The following is a 22,412-nucleotide window of genomic DNA, read 5'->3' as shown; positions in this document are numbered from 1 at the left end:
TTCCTTTTACACCATTCTGAAATTGTATTATACTTTCTTGTGAAGCTGGCTTTCTGTCATCATAAAGTATATATTTAATTATCATGTTTCCATAAGGAAAGGGAAATACAATTTTCTCTCTAAGCTTCATAGTTCTTAGCTGGGACAGACCCCTGTAACAAAAGAAATTAACAAAAGAAAAATAGACATTTAATAACATGTATACCGCATGTATACATGGGAATATCTACAGAAAAAATGAGAAAAGGTGGCTTTAAACAAGCTTAAATGTCATCATTTGATGAAACAAAGACAGATCGGGAAGGTTGGTTATAGAGAGATATCCAGAGAAAGTGGAGTAAACAAGAATAAGATTTATTATACAGATTTACATTGATGCCTTCTCCATTCATAGTATTTTGTAGTGATTTAGAATATCCTTCTTTTCCTGAAAGAGAGAAGAGGGAGAGAGAAAGAGAGAGAGAGAGAGAGAGAGAGAGAGAGAGAGAGAACTTTACAAATGGAGATTATTCCTTTATAAACACAAATTTCCCTTACAAAAAAGGTACATTCTACTCTTTTTTCAGAGTTTCTCCCATGGCTGGTGTTTCTCAATCAGCTCAAAATAATCCTTATGCTTATGAGGAATATTTTGGAATAAGACATTCTGGCCTTTCACAGTAACCATCACCAAAACTGTAATACAGTAGTCCCCCCTACTTATGTTTGGGGGATGTGTTTCATGACCTGGGTGGATGTCAAAACCATGGACAGTAGCTAACCCTATATTCATAATGTTAGCTTCTATACATACATACCTATGATAAAGTTTAACTTATATATTAGACACAGTAAGATTAACAACAAAAACAAATAATGAAACAGAACAATTATAACAATATACTACAATAGGAGTTATGTAAATGTGGTCTCTCTTACTCTCTCTCAAAATATATTATTGTACTGTACCCACTCATCTCTTTGTGATGATGTGGGATGATAAAATCCCTACATAAAGAGGTGAAGTGATGTGAATGAAGTAGGTATCATGACGCAACATTAGGTTCCTATTGACCTTGAATGCAGGCACTGTGATATTGTGACAGTCAATCTGATAACTGAGATGGCTACTAAGAAACTAAGAGTGGTAGTGTATACAGCATGGATGTGCTGGTCAAAGGGATGATTCTTGTCTTGCTGGGGGTGAGCTGTACAGCATGAGATTTCATCAGCTACTCAGACAACATGCAGTCGAAAATGTATAAGTTGTTTATTTCTGAAATTTTCCATTGGATATTTTCTGACTGTGGTTAACTACATGTAACTGAAACCACAGAAAGTAAAACTGTGAATAAGAGGAGATGACCATAGTACAAACTACTTGTTGACATTTTATACTCAGATATTTGATTTTGTGTGCCCATCAAGATTAGACCCCACTCTCAAGGGTGGATGATCATTTTCTAAGTTCACCAAAGATGATACAGAAATCAGGAAGTAAATTTTCAATTTCTATGAGACTAAATCTGTGATGCAAACTGAACGCTGAGATGGGGCATCACTTTCTTCTCACTATGTAAGTATGCTGCACAATATGCTGCATTTTAATTGGAAGTTTTTTTGGAAGACATGGAATCAGAACATTTTGAGTATTCTAAACCAAGTCTTTTCTGGCCACGGGGATAATAGTCTCTGGGTCTGGGATGTAGGGCACCTTTCTCTGATCAGTGCTTTACATGGTCTTTGACCACTTTGTATTCTTTCGGATTCTCTGTCTATTCTCTGTTTCCTTCTACACTGAGTACAATATATTAGATTATTAGGTATCTACCTAATAAAGCACAATTTTGTTTTACTTTCTCAAGGTAACAAACAATGTAAATAGAATGGAGATACACATCTATCCAAACTAATCATATATTTAGAGTTTCTTGATTTATACTTTATTTATTATAATAAAATACAATGTGTATAAATATTACCAATTCAGCTTTCATAAAGCAAACATATTTTAAGTGCTCTTCAATACTGAAGAGAGAAACATTTTCCTTATCTCAACTATTTCCCTTTAATACAACTAAAACTGCTCAATTGAGTGGCATACACATAAAAGACATCACGTCTTGTAACTCAATATCCTCACATGTAAATTTCAAAACCATGTATTATGTGAATTTTAGATGGTAACATTCTTTAGAGAAAAAGAGATATCTGGGAAAAAATAAACAAAGTGAAGTATTAATTCCTCTGTTATAAATTCAACTTCTGTTTGAAACAAAAGTTTATGCTCACTCTATTTCAGACTTCTTTAGGAATTAGGCCTTTTACACAGCTCTAGGTCCCTTCATTTCCAGGTTAAGCTTTAAATACATAAATATAAATTAAATCCTCCTCTTTCAAAAACTCTCTGCCACTTTGAGCACTTAATTAGTTATGCAAATATTTTTGAGTGATGGCTATGGAAACGTACTGTTAGCTAGATTAAAAAATAAATAATAATTTCTATCACTACCATGCTTTTAATTTATTATTTCTAATCAAATATTTGTTCTCATCTTGGATCCTAAAATGCAGACACTGGATTAGTCTTTACTTTTTCTTTTTACTTTCTCTCTAGTTTCTTCTTTTGTGTGTTTTTCATTTCTTGCTCTCTCTCTCTCTCTTTTTTTTTGTTCTCTCTTCATTCTCTTTTCCCTCGTTCTCTCTACTTTTTCCTCTTGTTTTTCCTATTAAAAAATTGTTTAAGATTATGCAGCAGAAGAAAGGAATATGACACATGAATAGAGTTCAGAAATACAAATTGTGCAAATATAGATCAATGGCAGAAAGGAATATGACTACTAGGGTGAATTTGTAGGACTTGCTAACATGCTGAAGCTTATTTTCTGTCCACACCTGCACCCAAATACTCCTTCTTCCCAACTGCTACTAGGGATAAGCCCCCATTTGCTCCCAAGGCTAATCTCTTCACTTATCCACTAAACCACATCTCTTTTGTCCTAGTTTATTGCTTCCATTCTTTATTTCTTTTTCTTCATTATCTATTATCATTTTCTCTGCAATGCATCTATTCCATTATTTAAAAAATAAAACAGATCTTTTGCACTGGAAGGTCCTCCAGCTATTTCTCCAGTATTTGCTCTAAACTCTCAATTTTTTTCCACCCTATATCTAATTTGTCAGCAAATTGTTACTTTTGTCATAATGACATATTAAACATTTTACTACTTATCCCTTATTCCCCTTCTATCACCCTAAAATCAGCTATCCTATTAAACTTTCCTGTCAAGTTAAAAATCAGATTTTACCTGGACAATTGCAGTAGCCTGCTACCAAATCTCCTACTTCCTTATTATCTGTTGTCAACAGAGTAGCAAACATTATTCTTTGAAACTCAAATCAAATCATGCCCCTGTTCTAAAGAAAACCCATATGGCTCTCTAACCCATGCCAAATAAAACCCAGTCCTTGCAGCAGCCAAGGTGACTCTGCCTACTGCTCTTTTCATCTTCTGTTTCTTCCCATCTTGCTCAATAAACCTTATAACACTCTTTCAACTGTTCTTCAAACACTCCAGATGCACTTCTCCACCAGGGTGTTTGTACTTATTTTTCCCTCTCATATCTTCCTGGCTCTCTCTCTCTCTCACTTCCACAAGGCCTTTGCTCCAAGATCATTCCCATCTGAAATTGCAAACCCATAGACCATCCTGTCATCCCAACTTCTTGATTTTTCTCAATTGCACTTCTTATTATTAGCATCACTATTTAACATGGTATATATTTAACCTAATTTTTCCTCTTTTTTCTCCTACTAGAGCGTAAGATCTGTGAAAACTGGTATTTTTGTCTGTTGGTTTATTTTTGTTGTTGTTGTTTTATGGTTTTGTTTAATTCTGTAATCATTGCCTTCCAGAGTTCAAAATATTTGGTAAGCACTCAATAAATATTTTTTGAATAAAAATTATTCTTAACACTATTTTTAATTCTTATTGTTTTATCTGGGGAGAGAAGATCCCCAAAGGCGGGGGGGAAAGCTCATCATGGTTATATAGTAAAAGAAAGTTGACTTTATTTTTTAAGTTGAGCTGATAATGTTTAACACAACAGGCTAGACAACTCAGAGATGTGCATTATCTAATGAAACTCTTTAGTCTGAAATACATTCTACACGATATTGTTCATTTTAAGTTATTTTATACAAGATTGTTTTAAGCTTTATTTTTTCACTCTGTAAGAGGAGGAACTCTACCCTTTGATTCTTCTCTGTTTTTCTAGACTAATATAGTGTTCCAGTCATGGTAGATTCTTATGAAATGTGTGCTGATTAACAGATGACTGGATTAATATTAAAATGCATAATATTTCCCCTGATTATTGACAAGCCATATTACATAACTGCCTCAACAGGTCTACTTTATGAAATCTTTGAGACCCATACCTGATGGAAAATGGATGTTAATAGCTTAAAGAATAACAGACGCATAAAAATTTGAAATACGTACAGTCTTTCTTCATCACTGCATACAACCAACTCTCTACTCCATTAAGATTTAGGTTTGACTGAAATTTCTAGTGTGACATTTGAGAGAGAATGCCCAAAGTTCACTATACTCAATTATCAATAATAATTGAGACTATACTCTATAATTGAAACTATACTTAATAATTTAAACGATATAATCTTTGGTAGTTTCTCATGTGCTCCCTGGATCTTCCCCTGGTGTGCAAAAGAGAGATTGTAACCCTAAGGATCTTGTGAAACACATTAATTTATAACTAAAACTAAAACTAAAAAAAAAAAAAAAAACCACACACACACAGAGTTTCAAATATAAGCTAGTGCCAAATACAAATGGACAAATGTAAGCTTGTGAATAGATAGCAGAATGTAGAGAGAAAATAATTTACTTCCAAATGTAAGAGAAAAATACACAAAGGAAATTGTTTATCTTTGTGAAACATAAAATTCCCAGGATCACATTAATTCCTCAATACTTACCAGTCCCATCACTGAGACTTCATGTGCCATTTTAAAGTGTATGAAAATAGCATTATCCTGATTGTGTTTGTGTTTAGTCTTATGAATAGAAACTGTGCATTTACATATAATAAAAGGCTGATACAACTAATCTCTTAACCCCCTAAAAATATATTTACATTAGGGTTTTATATCTCTGCCTGCTTCTTAAAGATTATTAAAATAATGACTCTGATAAAATCTAAAGCAAGATTCTTGTTTGGAAATAAAATTCTATCATAAGTGTTGCATTATAATAATTAGATTATTGGCATAGTTTTGTTTTACTGAGTATAGGCTTCCATTTAACATAATGTTACAGATAGAGAATTCACAAGAAAAGAGTCTAAAGGTAAATGATGTAATTGTGAAAGCAGAATTAATTTTATAATACAGCTAAAACAAAATATGATAGTGATTGAAAATATGAAAATGGAAACATGGTAAAGCTAATAAAAGGTAGCATGCATAGTTGTGTAGGTAATTTTCTTAGGTAGCATTAAAATGAAATGCAAAGCAAGTGAAATAAAAAATCTATTCATGTGCCTTATGGAATCATAAATTGCAATGACATTACAATGAAAACAACATGATTTGCCCAGTCAAAGCCAATTATGTTAAGGGAAAGAGAACGACAGAGAAAGCTATGGACATCATAAACACTGTCAGTCCAAATCTTCATCTCTTTGGCAGTTAAGTCAAGTTAATCTACTCTTTTACATAATTCTTGATAAAAATGTTTGAGGCTAACTGTGAGTCTGAAACCACAAAATGATCCATGATCAGACAGCCTTTTAGGGATTTTTCTTTTATATTTTTATTTGTCTGTTAGTTTTTATAACCATGCACAGTTTTAGTACAGACACACTATTGTATCTGACAATTACTAAGTTATTTTCTCCAACTTAACCTCGACTATACTGATAGTAAATATGATTTAACCCTATCACTAGATTTATTACTTAATAAATATTCTTAAACCCATATTAAATAGGAATAATAATCATAGTATCAAGGGCATTGAGCTAGAAGTTATAAGACCTGGATTCTAATTGTATGTAGTTTAACAATAATAAGATGTGTGACCTTGTCCAAGTAACTTCAATTTTCTTGACTATCACATAAATAATTTCAACCATATAATCTTCAAGAACAGTACCTGTTGCAACATCCCATGATGCTGTAAGTAAATAGTGTTTACAGTGATCAAAAATACTTTATCTCTATGATTCACTTTGATCTTCAAAACTTCATTTATAGACAAAGAGGGTATTAAATGACTGTTTAAGGTAGAAGACATATGGTTAATATGGTTGGTTAAAAAAGACATAGCATTGTAGTTGAAAATATCTATTGAATGTCTCCAGTGCTTGTCAAAGGGAAGGCAGTGATGAACAAGGAAGATATGGTATTTTCATCACAGAGCTTTCAGTTTAGTGTTAAGGATTATCTTTTCTCTAGAGCTGCCCTTTCCAGACAGCAAGATGCTAAGAGGTACCCACCAGTCTTCCATCACACAATCTCAAAAAGCTAACTTAAAATAAATAATAAATATAAATTGTAAAATGTTAAATTAGCATAACAAAATCTCTTAAACATCCTGTAAAGAAAGAAACCTATTTAACTTTAATTAGCCCAGAGTTTCACAAGCATATTTAATTGTAAACTACCCACCTGCTCCCCTCCCGCTTCTCATTCAGTGACTGCTAACACCCCGTGAAGCTTTCCCACAGCACAGTTTTGGAAACACTGGTTTGAACTAAGGTCTTCAGTAGCTAAGGATTGTTGGCATAAAGAACACTAAGAGATATCAAAGCTAGCTTTGAGTCAGTGTTGAGCAGAGCTAATGAGCTATTTTATGCATATGCTGTTATTTCAGAAAGAAATATTGTGCAGAGAATTATTTTGAAATCCCTACCAAAACCAGAGTTTTCTCTCTCCTTCTTCTCTCCTTACTATGCTATTCAAAGAGGAAAATAAACCTGACGGAATATTTCTACCCAGGGAGTGAAAAGCATTGTTTACTTTTCTGCAAAGCTTTCAGTCTCTGATAGAGAAACAGTAAGTCTAATTAGACACATCATTCCATTCATGTGCTGTTCTTAAACTGCATATCCTTTTCTCCCTTAAATTTTCTTTAAAAAGCAAACATGCTATTTTTTGAAAAAAAATTCTCTGTTTCTTTGACATGTCCACTATTGTTTTAAGTGGAAACATCTTTCAGTCCAGAAGGAAAACATTATGCTTAAACTGGCATAATGAAAAGAAAACATAATGGGTAGAAGGTTGCAAATATGGTAATCTTGTACACATAAGCAACATAATAAAATACGATTAAAAAATAAATAACCCTCACCATCCCTTCATACTTAAATAACCATTGTTTACTGAGAGCTGTAGCAATTTAGTGACTAGAAACAAGCTAAAATGTTGGTTGCATGCTTCTATTCACTAACATGTGGCTGTCCCTGTTTGTCTTGTAGTTCCCCATCTTCCGACTGTTGAAAGTAAAACTAATGAAGAAATCAATGAAATAGACTACTTTGGCAATGTTTCTTGAATTTCATGATACTTTTAGGTCTCTCTTGTTTGGATTGTGAGTTCACGTGTATGTTGATGGGAGTAGGTAATCAGAAGTAAAAACAGAATTGTGGAGAAGTAAAAGTCAAAAATATAAGCTGAAGTTTTAGGATTAGTAGACAGCATAAAAAGGAAAAACTGGACTCTGGTCTGCGATTTGCTAGTAGTCAGCTAATCAAATTGGGCAACTATTTTATCCTGCAGAATCATATTTCCTTCACTTATAAATTGAATTAGTGGCAACACTGAAGTATAACTTGTCAAAAAGTTAAAAACATCACTCATGTAAATAATCAGATATCAATTTCATTTAACTCATTAATTGAATAAGGTAATCAGTAAAAGATGAATTTGAAAACTGTACACATATCTAGACAAGTAGTAATGCCAAAATAAATTTGCTAATAGAAGCAAACTAATGAACATCCTATAGGGAAATAAATGTATTATTTGAGGTAATCTTTTCTTTAGGATGAAAATCAATTATGTCTTTACTGGACAAATTAATATGTATTATTGAGTAAAAGAATTATTTGCCTGTCTATACAACTTCTACCCCTGCAGAGTTGGCGACATTCAATTTTTTCGACATTTTTATGCTTTCTAGCTAAAAAATGACAAACTTGGAACTTATGATCACTAAACTTCAAAAACCTGTAACTTAAAACATTTCACTATATAATCTGTGAAAAGAATGAGATAAAGAAAATGACATAATAGAAGTTTAGAACTGAAGATGTAAAATATAATATCAGAAAGGTAACTATTTCCCTTAACATCACAGTATCATTACTATTCACAATCGACATTGAATACAAGATGTCATATTTGAATTCTCAGGAAGAGAAAGAACAAGAGAGAAAAAAGGTTGCCTGTATCAAGAAAACAAAAAAAAGTAACCAGAAATTCTCATTGCACTTTTGGTCTCATCTTGCTAATCATCACTGTATAACTTAGTCACGCATTGCCGCAATGTGGCTGAAACTTGTTTCTTACAGGTACCCATTTCCTCTTCAAGGAAACTGGGGTTATGTTAATGAGAAAAAGTGGAATTGGTTATAGTATGTATACCTTCAGCCACATAATCCAGAATTAAGATGAGAGAGCATAATCTTCAAATATGAAAGATCATAGGATTATAGAGGAGGGAAACTCTACTCTCTGAGAGTTTGATAATTGAGTCTATGAAATAAACTGACAGTAGACAGATTGACAGGAAAAAAGGTATACCCTTTTATTCATACACAGGAGCCTCACATGAAAGAAAAGTATGTATAGAAAAACTCAGTGAGATCTAGAAGCTTACATCCCCTCTTCATTAGGGAGAGTGGAAGGGAGAGGTAGGCAATTTAGATGAGAGTAAATGATTTTTGAGAAAGATGAAGGAGCCCTCAAAAGAACAGGTGACAGCCTGTGACAAATTCTGTCTAGGCATGACGTCACCTCCAGTTTCTTCTCCTCTTATCTGAGTTAACATTTCCTAACCATCTGGGTGGATGAGGTTCCTGGGGAGGGGTTTCACGACAATTGTGTTCCTTTTGGGCAATCTGTCTTTAGGCAAATTAAAGGAGTTCAGAGAAAGTTCCTTCCTGCATTTGCTGTTCCCCAAGTGCCCTCAGTTTCCATTAGTCAGCAAACTCAAGCAGCATATTTTGTGGTGGCATTTCCTGATCTCCTTTAGTAGAAATATTTTTCACAGTAATATTTGGAGATTCTATCATTCATTGATCAAAAAAAATTGGTAGATTGTTAATGTCTTTTTAAAAATTTATTATTAAGAGTTTTTTTTTTTTCTGTTCAAATTTCTTACACTTGCTGCCATGTGTAAGTCATGGGAGCTACTTGAAAAAGGAGTATAAGAAAGACTTACTAATCATTAAATTCCAGCAATTTGTTTTTGAGATGAAGTCTCGCTCTTGTTGCCCAGGCTGGAGTGCAATGACTCGATCTCAGCTCACTGCAACTTCCACCTCCTGGGTTCAAGCAATTGTCCTGCCTCAGCCTCCAGAGTAGCTGGGATTACAGGTACTTGTCATCACGCTTGGCTAATTTTTGTATTTTTAGTAGAGATAGGGTTTCACCATGTTGACCAGACTGGTCTTGAACTCCTGAACTCAGGTGACCTGCCCACCTCAGCCTCCCAAAGTGCTGGGATTACAGGCATGAGCCACTGCACCCAGACAAATTAGAGCAATTTTGTGGGCATTTTATATACTTTGTCGTATTGTGTCTTTACAACAAATGTACGAAGTAAAAAGTAGAATACAATATAAGATTAAGAAGATGGTATTATTTGCGTTTCAAAGTCTTTCTGACTTTGTGACTTAGCATCCTTACACCATCCTTCTGTATCAAATATGGTGTTTATTGAGAGAAAAAAAAAAGATGGGGCGGAAACTTGTGCTGATGTATTTACTTCCAAGAATAATTGTTGATGTTTTGTCACTCTTTGGCATGTTAAGACCTTCATTGTGTACAATTTTACAAAAGGTGGAGAAGAGAAGTGTCAGGATAGGCACAATTAGCTAAAGTACTGATTAGAAACAAGCTTCAGGAAATTTATGTGCTTCAACTGTTCATATAAGCTTAAGCATCTCAATAATTCAGAACACTGGAATACATGCTTGCTCTACCATTGATACTCTAGTGAGACAATAGCATTTTAAGCTGTGTTGTCGTTCATTTGTATCTGAGCAAGTACATTACTCTGACAAATCAGTAGTCACAATAGTTTATTCCTATAACTTAGTATTGTAATGAGTAGAAAATGGTGCCTATTCAGCATAATTTTCTTATCTTATCACTCTTGGAAGCCATAAGCCTGTTATGTAGAAATACAACACAAAGCAACTGCCAAAAAATCTGGGTGCATGTGTGTGTATCTCTGTGTGTGTGCATGTGTGTGTGGGCATGGGAGTGATACATTGTGTACATAGCCCACATATGTTTGTGCAGCTGTGATGTTTGAGTAACATACCACTTGGCATGTGGAATGTGTACAGAAGAGGGTGAGTACCTTTCTTTAGAATACTAATTACTGATAAAACATGATTACCATTTCCTGGAAGCCATGTTGAAGTTGAGAGTGCCAGATTTAAAACAAAAAAAGCAAACAAGCAAGCAAAAACAGATTATCTGTTTCCTCTCATTGCACTGCTACCAAGCAGACCTTAAAATTCCAGTAAAATGTTGTAAGATGATTTGAGTGAAATGCTGTGAAAATGCTGACACATAACAAAAGGATGGAGTTATTATAATAATTAAATTAGTTAATAATTTCAAGGAATTTAGCACCTGGTGTTTGATAAATTAAATGAAATTATTCAGTTTACTGAATTTCATGATAATTTTTTTTTAGTTAAGACTCTCAGACCTTTCTATGTATTGGACTATGGGCTTAGCCAGAACCCTTGAGAGACAACTTCTGACTTCATGCTCTTGGGCTTCATAGTCATGATGAATTATGTGTTCCTTTTAGTCATCTTCACTGTAAAACTTTCTTTTTTGAAATCTCACTTTTAGACCTAAAGAAAACAGAGCTTAGTGCTCTCAAGAGCTCTTCGGGGTTCAATATTTTACTTAGCTTGAAACAGTCTGCCATATTTTCATGGATGTTTATAGAAGACACAAAACTCCTGGGTCAGAGATGAAAGACAGTTTATTACTTATAGCACTAATTACAGAGTAGCACCAATTTTCAGCGAATTCACAAAGATCTAATTTTCACAAGTGACACAAATAGGACCAGAAGATACCAGAGCACAAAAAGAATTAAATTACCAAAAATGATTATTAAGTTTAGACAACAATAATTCTTTAAAATGGATGGTAAGTATGATGGTGCTATACTCCAACAGGAAGCACTGTCTTTATTATAAAAACTCTCAGTAAACTAAGAAAAAAAAAGAAACTTTCTTCACCTGATAAATGAAAAATTACAGAAACCTTTACTCAATGTGATATTTAATAATTAAAAGCTAAATGTCTTTCCCCCTAGAATCAGAGGTTCTGGAACATGTACTGGACATTCTAGCTAAGCAATAAAGCAAAACAAAGAAATTAAAACTGTCCTAATTGTAAAGGAAGAAGCGAAACTGTATTGACACATGACATAATTTCCTATATACAAAGCTACAAGAAGTATTAAGTGTTTTTAGCAAGACTATAGGATTATAGATTAATATAAAAATAATTGTAATCCTGTCTATTAGCAACAAATAATTGCAAATTAAAATTTTGATAAAAGATATGTACAATAAAAAATAAAAGAACTATATTCATTAACCTGACAGAAGATGTACAAGACCAGTACACTGTAAGCTGTCAAATATTACTGAGATAAATAAGATAAATAAATGGAGAGACATACTTCCTAACAGGTAAAAATTTTCAATATTATAAGAAGCTTTTTGTGATAACACATGTAGTACTCCAAAAATATTACATGAAGCTACCTAGTATCAATGTATAAAATGTTGATATTTTAGGACATATAGTTTCCTTTTAAATTCTAGCGGCAATAATTAAACTAGTTATATTCAAACTGAATCTATGATATTATAGACAAGACACTAATCAAGTTTTATTTACCTGGATTTTAGAAATTTTAAAAATTATCTAAATTTCATATTAACACATAATTGTAAAATAAATTCTAAGGTCATATAAATTAGAAAAATAATATTTAATTATATATCAATGTCTTTTAAAATCTTTCTTTTAACTGATCTCTTTAATTATTAATCTATAAATATACTATGTCAGATACAGAAAATTGAAACCCTAATATCATTGTTCAATAGATTCTTCCAATTCAAACCATTTGATAAAATATATGAACTAGCTTTCATAGCCTGAGCTATTCCTAGGGTATGTGGGGCTCAAGGCAAATATTTTTGTGTGTGTATGGGATTCCTATATATATACATAATTTGATTTAAAAGGGACTTATAAAATTCATGGGCTCATGTAAGGTATAGTGACTTATTGATTATTATTTATAATTAAAAAAGAAAGAAAGCTTACATTATTCATTATTGACCAGTCAACGATGACTCTTCATAGTGTCCAGGAACCATCTCTATCTGTAATAATAATCAAAATAATGCACTGTTTCTAGCTAATTTCACTAACGGCAATAAGAGGCAGCAACACTGTTATAAATCACAATGCCATAACTCTGGACATTTTTGCCTCTGCATTTCTCTAGTACCGTTTACTTAATGCTGGTTACCTCATGGCTCATGATACTGCACCATCCACTGAGCCACCCATGAGCACTGGTTTCTAATGACTGTCTCAAGTATTGTGACTGTTCTTTGTTGATAATGACTTTGAATGCAAGTTTTACCCAGGGTGTGCAGAAAAATATAAATGATGCACCCCTGTCTTCCACATATTGCCACTAGTAGGGAGGAAAGATGAGAAGTCCATGGTCAGAGTGAAAGTGTTACATCTGTGTAAGGAATGTCTATTCCATTTATAACATCAGAGAGAGTACATTAGTACTCTCTTGATTAGGGGCAAAAAAGTGCAAGAATCGAAAGACCTGTTCAGATTGGGTAGAGTTCACCAAAGCTCTTGGAGAGAAAGGCATGGCCATCCATGGAGGACTCCCTGAACCGAACATGACATTAACAGAAGAGTGGAATGACCACCTATATGTCAGAAGTAGGGGAAACACAGCATAAATAATATCTGCCACAAAAATTGCTGCCTTAGAGGGCTATAGACTAGATGTGCTATCACAGATTAATGAAAGCTGAAACATTGGTCCATACTACATGAAGAGTGGACCAAGCTCAGAGCCTTGAACCTTTCTTATTATGGAGAGGTTTTTATTGCATAACATATATGAGTGAGAAAAAATCATCTTCTTCACGCCATTTTGGTGGATGGATCTCACATGGTCTTTTAAAGAAAATACTACACTGACAATCTGGGAGGTTCCAGACTTTCCTCTTAGAACTGAGAACTGGCCACAGGTCCTGGGATGACTATGGATATGAGTTTCTGATAGGGACATCTAGTGGATCCCAAGAATGAGATCTCAAAAGGTCTGAATCCAGGCTTACTGGCCCTGTTCCTACAACACTATCAGATCAGGCCACTCCTGGCCATCAAAGTGGGACTTCAAAAATTTAAGGAAGGCACTCCCCTTGTGTGGGCTCCTAAAGCTTGAATCCTGAGGTAGGTCTCTTCTTGTCAAGGCCTAATGGCAGTGCTGTTCACAGCAATCTGGAGAGGAAAAATCTGCAAGATGAAGGGGTTTTGTATCAATAAGGGGTAGTAAATTACTCAAAATTAAGACAAAATAAAGATTTTCTTAAACAAATTCTTTAAACTTGAGAAACATTAACTGTGGAACAACAAAAGGAAATCCAAGAAAATGATATATGTTCAAATACTTTAAAAATACTAATATTTAAAGATCAATAATAATGCTAAATTGAGATCAGCAAACATAACTGTAGTTCCAGGACAAACATTTTTAAAGCATTACAAGATTATAGAGGTGAAGAGGAAGTACCACTAGTGTAATCCCTTTCAGGCATAGCAAAAAACTACTGAACCCTTCGGTGATGCTAAGAGTATGTTTATAAGTCTGCTTCCCAGTCCAGCTCACATTGTGTTTTACAAAACCTTATCAGAAGTGAAGTGGTTTTAATAACTGAGTATCCCATCTTGTGTACATTGCTTCAGTGTTAATTTTGCTGCTCAAATTCCTACTTTTAGGTATGGAGTCTTAACACTATGGTTTACTTTTTCCTTTTCAAACTTTGCTCTCGGTAAAAAATCTAAAGTCTATGTTTAAAAATGAGTTTGAATTATGCCAACATTTCATAGGCATTTACCTGTTCAATGCTGTCTCTATCGGTGGAATTAAAGTGTTTATTTAATAGAACAAGGATTTTATATGTGAAGAAGCAGGTAAACCAGAGATTGTGGGGGAAGAGGCATTGTGACTGCTGAAATCACACCATGTAGACAGTGTAACATCCTTCTCAGGGATTATGTCTACAGATCATTTTGTAAAATAGTTAATAAGATGTTTATAATTGGGCTTTAATACAGGTTTCCATCGTCTATCTGTTTCAAGACCTTATTAACACGATAGTAAAAATAATGAAAATGTATAAATCCACAGTATTAAAGAAAACAGAAGAAGCAGAAAAGAAGCCACAATAATAAGAGATTTCAACATCTTTTTTCAAAATTAAAAGCAGATGGGGTGGGAGAGTGATAACTGATGAAGCAGCGCTGAGAGACCCTTAGGCCTTGTGTGCCAACAGAGCAGGATGTCGATGGTAAGGCAGCCAATGTGCCCTCAAAACACAGCAGAGACTAGGGCCTTAGAGCAAGTAGAGATCTGAACTGAGGCACAGAACTGAAAAAATGGGGGTAAGGTAGAATACACCATGACTACTATTACCACATCAAACACAGAGAATAGCAGTAGGAAGACTTTGTCTTCTGGGAAATAAACATGAGAAATAGTCTCATGTTAAATATTTCCAGAAAAAAAAAGGCATCTGAAGTTTTATATTCAGAAATCTCCAATATAATTGCTGGCATATTACTGGTCACTCTTAAGCAAAGACTCCCATCAATACAAACAAAACTGCCAATCTATGTTAGAGGCATTGCTTTTAAATATCAATTTACAATCAACTATGTCTGCCCAGTTGAGGTAATTTTCCAATATAAGCAATAGAGGATAAAATAAACAGAAAACACAGAAATAATGGAAATAAGGCAAGAAGGCAATAATGAATTATATTTTTATCTGACAAATTAATGCCACATATATGTGCTAATTAGATAAATAAATATGTTTGTGTGTGTGTGTATATATATATATATTTATGTGTGGTGTGTGCATCAGTGTTCCCCAAAACAATTCCCAGGTCTAGGATAACTCACAGGACTCTGAATACAGGCTTTCTCATGGTTATGACTTATTAGAGTGAAAGGATACACAACAAAATCAGCAAGGGAAGGTACACAAAGTCTGGATGAAACCAGATGCAGACTTGCAAGAGACTTTCCCAGTGGAATCATACAGGATGTATTTAATTCCCCAACCAATAAGTCGTAAAAACATGTAATAAATGCTACTCATCATTTCTGGGTGTGGTGGGGGCCTTTCTGAAATCCAGTTTCCTAGATTCCAGTCAAGGGCCAATCTGGCAAAAAAGAGCCTTCTAAACATAGCAATCTGTTACATTAAAACTTTTTTTACAAAACGTACTTACATAGAAAATAAAATAAATTTTCAAAGAAATAAAAAATTCTTAAAGCACATTCATTTATTCCACAAATGTTGGCTGAAGGCTTTCTAGGCTTACCAGTATCTTAGGCATGTGGAAATAAAAGACCGTTGACATCATGATTATTACATTTTAGTACAGTAAAGAAATGAATAAAATAAACGACTGAATTGTCTAAAATATGAGAACATGAAAGTGCTATGGAAAAAAATGTAAAGCAAGGCACAGAAAAGCTGAGCTGTATAAAAGAAGTTTATAGCATTAAATAAAGCAGTTAGAATTAACCTCCCTGAGAAGGTGAAATTTGATTGAAGGCTTAAATTTTAACAAAGTTAAAGACAGAGATTAAACACTGGATTTAGAACCATGGAGAATCCTGATGACCTCATGGGAGCATTTTCAGAGGACTGTAGGAGGCAAAAACTTCACTGAATTTAGAAAAGAATGTAGTTTCAGTTCTGGTGAAGACAGAGTAAGCATAGGCTACCCTGTTTATCCCACTGAATGTAGCTAGGAAACCTGGTGATGCACAAAGCACCCAATCTGCTCTTACTGCTGAAAAGTAAATAGTAGCAGTCAGGTTGGTGTTCCAGTAGTGAGTTTACTTTTTTCCTTCATTATCCTCCAGCCTACACTCAGTACATAATAAATAAATTTTGATTGAGTAAATGAATGAATGATTGAAATAAATAACTACCACTTATGATTATATAACCAATGTGCAATTAATGCTTTTGTTTAAATTTCTTCCATTAAAAGATAATTGTTCTCTTCTACTATTTTTCACATTAAAATCAATTCATCTATTGAAAATATCTGTCTTGTAAATACCAGAATGAAGTTCAAAATATCCACATTTATTCTTTCAGGCATTTTCCCTCATATATCATGAGTCCTACCAAAGTTCACAGCCTCTGAAACTCTTTTTTTTTTTTTTTTTTTGAGACAGAGTCTCACTCTGTCACCCAGGTAGGAGTGCAGTGACACAGTCTTGACTCACTGCAACCTCCTCCTCCCAGAGTCAAGTGATTATCCTGTCTCAGCCTCCCCAGTAACTGGGATTACAGGTGCAAGCCATTGTGCCTGGCTAATTTTGTATTTTTAGTAAAGATGGAGTTTCACCATGTTGGCCAGGCTGGTCTTGAACTCCGGACCTCAAATGATCCACATACCTTGGCCTCCCAAAGTGCTGGGATTGCGGGCATGAGCCAATGTGCCTGGCCTTCTGAATCTTTTAATAAGAATTATTTTAATTTTAGTTTGCTCTCATTTCATCCACTTATTTTTTCTTTATATTAAATTAATTCTCACACTGCTGTAAAGAACTACTTGAGACTGGGTAATTTATGAAGAAAAGAGCTTTAATAGACTCAGTCCTGCAGGCTGTACAGGAAGCATGGCTCTGAGGCCTCATGAAACTTACAATCATGGCAGAAGGGCAAAGGAGAAGCAAACACGTTTTCACTTGGAAACAAGAGAGAAAGAAAGCACACAAAGGCAGAGGTGCTACATACTTTCAAACAACCAGATCTTGTGAGAGCTCTATGACAAGACAGCACTAGGGGGATGGTGCTAAACCATTAGAAACCACCCCCATGATTCAATCACTTTGCTCCAGGCTCCGCCTTTAACACTCAAGATCACAATTCAATGTGAGATTTGGGTGGGAACACAGAGCCAAACCGTATGACTATTTTATTCCTTTCTATCTCTAATTTCAGTCAAAATGTTGTAGTTTCTCTCAAATCACAGTCTTTTCAACAGGACATGAAAGAAAAGCAAAAGCAGATAAAAGTCATTTTGAAAGAGAGAGAAATCTGTTCTCATCTTCTTTTTTGGGGTCCTTGTGAGGCATTAATAGTAGGGATCCTCTCAAAGCTGAAGAGTAGCTATCTCCTTAAACTCCAGTGCAGAAGTCACAACACAACAGAAATCCTCTGCAGGGGAACATAAATCCAGGTTCTCTATTTTATGTGGCACCTAATAAATTGAATATACTATATATATATTGTTTCTAACTCCTCCAATAACTCTGCTGAGTAATTTTTTACAGTTTATAGATGAAGAACTGAAACTCAGAGGGATTAATTCATCTAGTCATGCACCTAGAAAGTCACAGAGCTAAAATTTGAATTCAGACTTTTTTGATTATTCAATTATTTCATTCTGACTAATCATCTACAATATTCAAACAATATCACTCTCATTGTTTTTCCCTCAAGATTCTCTGAAATAATATGCCAGAAGATGAAAACTGGGGAAACTATAATTTTATTGAATGTTTTACTGTGCCATACTCTGGTTTCCCCAGCCCAGGAAAATGCCTTTTCAATAGAAAGGTTAAGAGAGAAATGGTGTCTCTCTATGATGTCAAAACACCAGGAAAGAGCAGAAATACTGTAAAATGAGAAACAAAGGAACAAACTATTATATGCCTATTATGTATATTTTATATCAGGGGAACCTGCCCCTAGTGTTTCAATGTAGGTTCTTTCTATTTTCCATAAGTGTCAACTGGTCTGAGAAATAAAGAGAAAGGGTACAAAGAGAGAAATTTTACACCTGGCCGCCTGGAGTGACATCACATATCAGTAGGACTGTGATGCCCACGTGAGCCTTAAAGCCAGCAAGTTTTATTAAGGATTTCAAAAGGGGAGGGGGTGCAAGAACACATAGTAGGTCACAAGATCACTTGCTTCAAACAGCAAAAAGGAGAACAAAGATCACATGCTTCTGAGGAAACAGGACAAGGGCAAATTCAGAACTACTGGTAAGGGTCTATATTCAGCTGTGCAGGTATTGTCTTCATAAACATGAAAACAGGGTTCTAGAGCAGAGAACCAGTCTGACCTCAGATCCAGGGTGGGGGTTTTTCCTCACCCTAATAAGCCTGAGGACATTGCGGGAGACTAGGGCATATTTCAGTCCTTATCTCAACCAGATAAGACAGACACTCCCAAAGTAGCCGTTCATAGACCTCCCCCCAGGAATGCATGCCTTTCCCAGGGTCTTAATTATTAATATTCCTTGCTAGGAAAAGAATTTAACAATATCTTCCCTACTTGCATGTCCGTTTATAGGCTCTCTTCAAGAAGAAAAATATGGCTGTATTCTGCCCGACCCCACAGGCAGTCAGACCTTATGGTTGTCTTCTCTTGTTCCCTGAAAATCGCTGTTATTCTGTTCTTTTTTAAAGTGCACTGATTTCATATTGTCCAAACCCACATGTTTTACAATCCATTTGTGCAGTTAACACAATAGTGGTCCTGAGGTAACATATATTCTCCGCTTACAAAGATAACAGGATTAAGTAAAGACAGGCATAGGAAACTATAAAAGTATTAATTTTGTAAACTGATAAATGTCCATGTTAAAATGAAATCTCACAATTTACGTTCAGAGATTGAAGTAAAGACAGGCATAAGAAATTATAAAAGCATTATTTGGGAACTGATATATGTCCATATTAAAATGAAATCTTCACAATTTATGTTCCTCTGCCATGGCTCCAGCCGGTCCCTCCATTTGGGGCCCCTGACTTCCCACAACAACTTTATATTCATTATTTGACTTGATATTCAAGAAAATTGTGATATGGTTATTTTAATTTATTGCTAGGGAAACAGCTTATCAAAATGAGTAAATACATCTTTATTTATGTAAAAATATTACCAAATCTAGCCAAGACTAAATCCAGGCTAACACCTGTGCAAGATAAGACCAGGGCATGGCCTCATTTATTTTCCTTTTGTTTATGGTTCAACTCCTGTGCTAAATGTTAAATTTTCAAATATGGCTGATGCCTTGGTCACAGGTTATCACAACATCACTGAGTGGTTTTAGCTCTCATTTGTGAAAATCAATACTTTGAATAATCAAGCATATTTTCATTATAAATAACTTTCTATTGCCTATAATCAATAAGTAATACTTTAGCTACAGAAGCTATTAGCTTTCAATAATAAAGTATAAATATAAATGTAACTGATGACTTTCCTAATTATTCTTCCCTGCTGATATATTAACTTATGTTGTAGCTAGAGACAGAATATCTATTCATGATTCTTATCCAGTTGTCTGTATTTGATTAATGTACTCAAATCATGCCAGATATTTTCCATCTTACAGACAGCTCTGCCACATCTATCTAAATGTAATCATTTATCTATTTGTAAAAAGTTTAGATGACTTGTAAAAACTTTATTGTCTACATAAGCCAAAGAATTTTTGTGTTAGTTATGTAAAACCATTAAATAATTGCATCATTTCTAGTATATTTGAAATCAAACCATACTGAAAAACCTCTGCCATATGCCTGTTTTCACAGGGCAAGGTTTTTAGTTAGTTTTTTTCTTTTTAAACATCTGTGTTTGTTTACTGGAAGTATAAATATTTAAAGACAGAGGAAGAAACCTCAAACTATAAGTGAAATCAGCTTTCTCAGCCCCCTGTTGCTTGAAATAAACTTCATGGAACTTTTTAGTGTGAACATGTAAGAACACTGCGCTGAAGTCAACAAAAGAATGAGTAATCGTTTGAGTGTGTTGTTTATTTCAAAAGTTAATGAAGAAGCAGTTCTCTTCAGAAGGAAATAATATTAAGGTTTATTGGGTAACTAATGTTCTATGGTCCATGCTGTTAACTTTAAACTCTGCCCTAGCGATTTTTAACCAGAGTTTCCAGGAACAAGCTTCATACATTTCAAAAGTAAACAAATCATAAAAACTATTTAAAAACATTTCTGAAACAAGTTTTTGGTTCATTTGTTATAAACAAGGATTTCTTCAAAATTATTTGGTACCAAATTATCACTTATATTTTTGTTCATATTTGCACTGTTTTTTCCATTCTAATGATTATTGTTTCGTCATATTAATTGGTGAATTCATAGCAAGATTTAGGTGGGAATTTCAATAAATCTTGTTTTGTAGGGCTGCCAGCAAAGTTTTGTGACTTTGAACAAATAACTGCATTCTAATTAGATAGGGAATAATGCTGTGGAAAGTGGTGCTTTCTCTGCGATAAGTCCATGTGTAAATGGTATCGTTTGTGTGTGTGTGTGTGTGTGTGTGTGTGTGTTGGCACACACAGATCAGCCAGATAATTTGAATGTGGAGATCAGACTTTTTGATACTATATGTCTTATTTTTCTTGCTTACTTTAAATCAGAATCTGTATATGCCAAAATAGACGAACAAAGATTTAGCGTTTTTCTAGTATATATAATCATGTTGATGGATGTCATAGATGTTTCAAATCTGCAGAGGAAAATCAGCTACAGTTAACAAAGGGGAGAAAAAAAAGTTTCCTTCAGGCAAGAGATACCAAAACAAAGCATTTTCTGCCTTTGGTATTCAGAAGAGACTTTGTCTTACTCTGTACCATCTTCAATGTACTTATTTGTTATGAATTTGCATTTGGTACTTATGCTCATATGCTTTAAGAAGGTAATTCAACCTTACTGTTTTATATGTGAGAAAATGGGGCTTGAAATTTTCAATATTTGTCTATGCAAAGACATTAAGGGGGTTACTGGCTAAGTTGTCTATATTGTGCACATGTTTTTATTTACTTGTTCTTTTGATCATCAAACGAGTGTACTCAGGTGATGCAATAATCTGTACAAAGAAAACTCATGACACAAGTTCACCTATATAAACAAACCTGCACATGTACCCTTGAACTTAAAAGTTAAAAAAAACAAACAAACAGAGTTTGTAATGTTAATAGACATATAGAAGAAAGCATCTCTAAATTAATGGTTGAATCTGAGGTTGTTTGAAAATTACTTGTGTTTATTTTCATACACAAAATAACAAGTTAAAATGTTAAGTAGGCCAAGGTAGCTGGCACCAGAAGACAAACTTGAATTTCAAATCTATGCCTCATCGACGAAGTGACTTAGGGTAAGTTACTTCTGCTGTCTGTGCCTCTGTTGCCACCTCTGTAAACTGAAGCGCTTGCAGAGGTTAATTTGTAGGGTTCCCTTGAGATCTACTGGTTTATGCTACAGATTTAAATTGTGCCTTTGGTAGAATCATGCTTGCTGGGTTCCTCTGTCAAAGTGCATTAGTCCATGTGAAGAAAAAGACTTTTTTTTTCCTCAAAAGAAAACACAAAAGAACCAACTTGTTAAGCTCCCTTCTTTCATTTTGTGAATTAGTCTTTCCTCTTTCAGCAATTTTCATTATTCTTTGGGGGTAAAAGTTGAATAAAAACTAGGGCCCTATGTATTACTACAACAACAACATAACTGGAAATATGTCTGTTAGCATGTTTTGGGGTGGACAAAAAACTGATTTTCACAATAACAACAAAACAAAAACAAACACAAACAAAACTTTTGCAAACTCTTTGTACAATTTTTCATTGCAGAAAGCCAAATCCAGGCTGACTTACACATTTTTGAGGTAAATATAGGCATCTGGGCAACTTCCTGTTAAACCTAGACCTTTTTATTTACATGAGTGGGGGAAGAGTCTTTTCCCTTTGCGATGGTTTTGCTCTGCTGTGGAACATTTGTTCCTCTCCGTCCATAGTCCTAACTATCACCCAAACTATTTG

The sequence above is a fragment of the Macaca nemestrina genome, chromosome 19, assembly GCF_043159975.1.
Source record: "Macaca nemestrina isolate mMacNem1 chromosome 19, mMacNem.hap1, whole genome shotgun sequence".
In the NCBI taxonomy this organism is placed as follows: domain Eukaryota; kingdom Metazoa; phylum Chordata; class Mammalia; order Primates; family Cercopithecidae; genus Macaca; species Macaca nemestrina.
The sequence above is the reverse complement of the archived record's forward strand: the minus strand, read 5'-3'. Positions refer to the sequence as shown.